Source organism: Pholcus phalangioides, unplaced genomic scaffold (assembly GCF_987345545.1).
Source record: "Pholcus phalangioides strain wild (caught in Gottingen) unplaced genomic scaffold, Ppha-v1.0 ptg000017l_1, whole genome shotgun sequence".
In the NCBI taxonomy this organism is placed as follows: domain Eukaryota; kingdom Metazoa; phylum Arthropoda; class Arachnida; order Araneae; family Pholcidae; genus Pholcus; species Pholcus phalangioides.
This window is the reverse complement of record NW_028301610.1, coordinates 53437885-53444117: the sequence shown is the minus strand read 5'-3', so window position 1 is coordinate 53444117 and position 6233 is coordinate 53437885.

Genomic DNA, 6233 nt, shown 5'->3' with positions numbered 1-6233 from the left:
ATAAGGTAATCTTTCACCTCTTTTCAATAAGAGGTCACATCAAGAAGTTCTTCACACGTTGCGCATTTTTCACCGTTTGTTTGGAGGTTACAATCAAGCCAAGGGTCCTACCGGGCCATACAGGTGACCGAAACCTGGTCCGGCCGGCAAAAGAACAGCGAACTGGACAACGAAGTCTCAGTGGCGGTACCTGCTCCAGCCGATAAAGAAGACTGAGCTAAGGATCACTAGAGCCACCAAGCCTAGAAACAAGATGTGGTCCAGCACCTGGGCTGGCCGCAGCAACACGAAGGGCTCATCCGAGCCACCAAGCCGAGAGGAGTACTGTCCAGGATCTGGCCTTCCCATGGTAGAGGGGCTGACTAGAGCTACCGAGCCGTGAACAGCACACGTGAACCAGGACCTGGCTTGGCCACGGAAAACAACAAAGGACTCACTACTATAGAGTCCAGAGTTGCAAAGCCATGGACTCGAAACCTTTTTTTTTGCTATTTTTAATTTTTTCTTTAATTACTCTATTGTGAAATTTTACTACTTTGTAACTTTTTTTCATTAAACGTGTTTTATTGTCACGCATGTAATGCATTGTAATTTTTATATGCATAATAAAGCACCCGACACCGCCCAGCCTCCTCATCCAGAGCAATGGCTAAAATTGAGAAGTGTAGATAGAGCCGGGGTGGTGCATGGTATGAAATGAAATGAATGAAGATTTTGATCATCAAGACATGTTTTCCTGGAACACTTGTTGATGCAGTTGCAGTCGTCCTGGATGTTAGATCATTCTCAGAGTTTGCAGGTTTTGGAAAGCGTCAATCTCAATTATTTCGAGCTTCCAGAATATCACAACTATTACTACGTTTCAACTCTTCAAGTCACTTTCTACAAATTTTTAACTTAAAACTCTAAAAGTACTGTGGAAAATTACTTGATGCACAGTAAGTAAAGGAAAAAACCACAAGAAATGGTCTACCTAACATCAACTCTTGAACTTTCTAGATTTTGTGGATTTGACCACGCTTTATAAACACATATCAATTCTAAGAGAAGACTGTGCCATACTGCTGTAAGAAATGTTCCCAGGCAGTGTTGTCAACAGTCAAAAAAAAAATTCCAACTAGATTCTTGATCAAAAACAACTAGAAACCCCACGCTAAAACAACAAGAATTAATTTTAGTCATGATTTAGATGAACAAACGTCCCGTATTTTGCAGGATATTCTGGCAGTTTCACGTGATTTAATGAAAGACTACTAGTACACAGGAAAATTTTTGAAAAAGACTAAAAAACCACTAGCAACTAGACGGGTATCAACTAAAATGGCCGAAAAAAAGACCACATCTAGTTGGAAAATAATTGAGTTGGCAACAATGTTCCCAGGTGAAGTGTAAAAAGAAAAACGACAGAAACAGAGAGAGTAGAAAAAGTGTTAAATTTCCGTGGCGCCCAGACGGACAGTGTTACATTTTTGAAGCAAAGTCAACTGAAAGATTTACAGCAGAAGTCGTTTGATCGGCCGAAAACTTTTCCGATAATTTAGTACACAGACGATGTTGCCGACAAACAAGCCATTCTCCGACGTATGGGGAATATTTTTTTCATGGTCATGACAACAAAGAACGGGGAGGTCGACCTATAGAGAGCTGACTTTCAATACATTCACAACAACAATCGTTGAAGACATTTCATGAAGTATACAATGGGGAAGTAGCATCAATGGGTTCGATTCTCCAGGAAATCCTTACCACACAGAAGACCCTATGTAGGATAGAATAATTATCTATGATTTCTTCATATAAAACGTCACCTTGTTTTATAACCAGAACAAAAAAATATACGTTTTTATTCTTGCATTTCTATTGCCGCGATCGCTGGGTCGGTTGAAATAATTCCAGAATTTAACGTGGCTCAGAAATTTCGAAAACTAATTCAGATTGTACAAACATGAATTCACAACAACCGAAGTACAAATTTTATTATCCACACGCTGCGGTTATGAAATCACAACGAACTTGAAGCATTTCATTTCATAATTTCTTCAAATGCAAAACCTAGTTGAAAATTGGTCAAGAAAAAAAGTTCCAGAATGGTAAGTTCAGTGCGGATTAGATTACATACCGCAGCTTTTTGTTGAGAGGTTGGAAAATAAATAATGTGTACCCCACACTTATATACATGACATTCGGAGTTGGAACGTTTTCCGCTTAGTACGAATTATTTTCGTGGTCAGGGCCGCAATTAGATACTCTCTGCCGGGCAAACATGTATTTTGGCATCCCGGATAATGTAGAAAGAGCAGCAAAGTGTGGATTGCGCGCCCTATCTAGTTCAGCGCCGGAGGCGCTAGACCAGCCTGCTTCCTACTAGTTACGGCCCTGTTCTTGGTTCCATCTTTTTTTTCTATGCTGATAATACTCATCGAGATTTCCTGTTTTACCACGTACAACGTTTTTCATAATTTTTAAAAATAACGTTATATGCGGGATCAACTATATTTTACATATTAATTTTCAGTTATAAAAATACTTAATTTGAAAATGGCGTACAGATGCGAGTGTAAAAATATACACTGCTGGCCACCCAAATTGCAACACCAAGAAAGACAAGAGATATCGCAACAATATTTATTTTGTAGACAACATGTTGACCAAGCATCAAATGATTAAATTTATAGACTTCTGTGAAGTGTGGTTCCTGCCAAAATCAGTAGCCAGAGTAGCCGCCATTGTTGGAGATCACCGCTGCCACACGCCTCGGCATTGATTCAAAGAGACTTTGGATGTGTTCTTGGGGTACAGCAGACCAAGCAGCTTCCACGCGTTGCCAAAGTTGATCTGGTGTGGCAGCTGGGGATGTAATCTGGGTCAATCGTTGAACAACCATGGACCACATGTTTTCTATCGGCGAAAGAACCGGAGAGCGAGCTGGTCAGGGAAGCAATTCAATCTGGCGATTGACGAAGAACCTTTGGACAATGTGTGCCACGTGTGGTCGCGCATTATCCTGTGGAAATATGGCTATGGGCAAGCCCTGAAGGTAAGGAAGGACAACTGGCTCCAACACCTCGGAGATGTAGCGCTGGCTTTTTAAAGTACCGGCAATGCGTACTAGAGGAGTGCGAGAGTGATATCCAATACCGCCCCATACCATAATACCCGGTGCAGGACCAGTGTGGCGGTGCATAACGCAGCTGTTCAGCATCCTCTCTCCACGGTGTCTCCAGACTCGAATCCGACCATCGTGGTGTTGCAGACAGAAGCGTGACTCGTCAGTAAAGACAATTTCATTCCATTGTGCCGTCCACATCCTTCTTTCATCGCACCATTGGCGGCGGAGACGTCTGTGGTTCTGCGTCAAGGGTAGACGAAGCAATGGACGTCTTGCGGACAGACCACTCTGCTGTAAACGGCGTCGAATGGTACGCGCAGACACTGGATGATGCGGTACAGACTGAATGTGCTGTGCTATGTTTCGTGATGTGGCTGAGCGATCCGTCACTGCCATACGCACAATACGCCTGTCATCACGTGAAGTGGTGCACTGAGGTGGATGCGATCGAACACGTCGGTCCGTCGTACCCTCCTGCATCCAACGATCACATATCCGCATTACAGTTGTTTGGTTTCGTCCAACACGACTACCGATTTCCCTGAAAGATAATCCACAATCTCGGTAGGCCACTATCCTTCCTCTGTCGAACTCGGATACTTGATCAAAAGATGATCGCTGTTTTCTACGAGGCATAATTGATCGTTTTTTTGAAAAAACCACAAGAAAAACACAATTGCCGTACTGCAAATCGTCGAAATCTCCAAGCCTTAAATAGCGCTTTGAAGTGGCGCCACAGGCGCGCGTGATGTGCGTCTGCGCTGAAATTCTAATCATTTGCATATCTCACCTCCGCTAATTCATGTTGTAAATTTCATATTATTTGCATGCTTCCTTCAGGGTGTTGCATTTACGGTGGCCAGCAGTGTATATGCTTAATCAAGTTTGAAATTATTTTACCCAGGAATTTGTTGAACTTTGCTCAACATGTATATAAAATTTTTTATTGTGTCAACAACAATATTGCCCCGAAAGGCCGACATCATTGAACCATGATATCATAAATTGCTACTTCATTAAATATTTTTGAAGCAAAAGCGCATAATTTTTTGTTACTTTTGATTTGTCACTGGCAAAATTTTCACCCCCTCCCTTGACATCATCTTCCCCCACTAACAATAACTAACCAAATTTTCCTCCTATATATTCACCCACCTCCCACTTTTTCTTCTATTTCCTGAAACTGACCAGAAAAAAAAACTTGTCGAAGCTCGCATTAGTGAGTACATGATGGAAACTTTCTCCAATTGTCTTTTCGACACCTTTTTTTCTCCATTCTCTTCCAAGTGTAAACATTTTTAATAGAAGGTTGTGGAGCGTTTTATCTGCAAAATTGTGTTAAAAAGTGACAGTACCAGACAGTTACCCGGATTTGACAAAATTTTTCTCTTTTACACAACCGCACTCACATAATACACACACACACAAATACTCACTTGCCTTTCTCCTCACACGTAGTCTCCACGAGGCTACAATTTGTAAGCCCACAGTTGACCCGTAAGGGCCAGTACCAGGAGGCAAAATTTCATTCTGGTTAGGTCTGAAACGTTTGGAACGATCCCACAGAAAATATTCTCCATCGCAGTTTTTTTCAACCTTCCTGAAAAGAAGGACCAGTAAAATGTCCGAAACAAATTTACGGACCAATTCTGTCCCGTATTACACACACACAGTGTTTTCATTATATTACACTACATTACGATAATTATGGAAAAAACTTGTAAATATTTATCTGGCATATTTGTCAGGTTTATACATAAAAGGCCAGTATTACACTATAAAAGTTTTGTCAAAGTGCTTGTATAAAACTTGAAAAATGCGACCAAGAAACTGATCGATTGCATTTGCTCGAATGTAATCGATCAGCTTATTCGTTGTATTTTTCGAGTTCTATACAAGCACTTTTACAAAACGTTTATAGTGTAATGCCGACATAAATCAGGTTAAATTTTTTGTAGCAATTTTTTTGGAATTTTAATTACGATCGATGATTGTGCCTACTTCGAACAATGTTTCTGATGGCAATTGATGATGTCCCGTTTTGTACAGATTATTATTTAAGATGCCAGTTTATACCGAATTTTATTTTTCTCAATGAAATATGATCATCAGGTCATATTTGAATATTTTTTTCGTGAAATACATTTTTGTTTACTGTGATTTGCAATAGCCCTTTATTTCCACACCATTCAGCAATTTTAGCAGTAATTAGCAAATTACACTTGAAGCAATGAATTGCGACTTTCGACTAAATGTAGTGATATCTCGTGTTCATGATTGCAATTTTGTTGCATTCCCCCTCGATGATGTGGGGAACCTCGGTACAAAGGTATAATTTTATTTGAAGCCGTATTGTAATTATTAACGTCTATTTCAAAGGGTGAATAATTTTATCGAGTGTCCATGCTGACTACTTATGCCATCGTCGCGGACCAGAGGTTGAGAAATACTGCTATATTGTATTCGTAGCTATGAACGCCCCACTAATACGTTTCATAACCCCCCCCCCCCCGTCACTTCATGGGAAGGGGATATCACCCACTCATGGAGAAACTGGTCAAAAATGCCAACAAAAATAAGAATATAAAAACATAGAATGAATCTGCGGAAAAATTCCTGAATAAAAAAATGCAGTCGATCCCGCTTATAACATTCCAACTTACAATTTTCTACCGCTTCGTACGACTTATTTTCGTGGTATCAACATTAAGTAATTCTCGTGAAGATTTTTCCTGTTTAAAGCGTTTCTTCACTTACAACGTTTTCTCATGACAATTTTTTGAAAAACGTTATAAGCGGGATCGACTGTAAAAACAAATTCTGAATGATTTGACGACTTGTAAAATGGAGTAAAATTCAAGTTATGAGGGAAATTTCAATAGAAAAAAACAAATATGTGAGATATTGTAGGGGTGAAATGGGATATTGTGTAAAACTGTAATTTTAAAAATTTAAAAATTGTGAGTGAAATATAAGTATAATTAAGCATGAAACTTGAAGACGACAGAAATTTCAATGAAAATTATATGTGGAATTGTGACTAAAAAAATTATGAGTATGAAATTATAATACAAATTCTGGTAAAAATATATATGCATGTGAAATTTCAATTTAAAAAAAATCA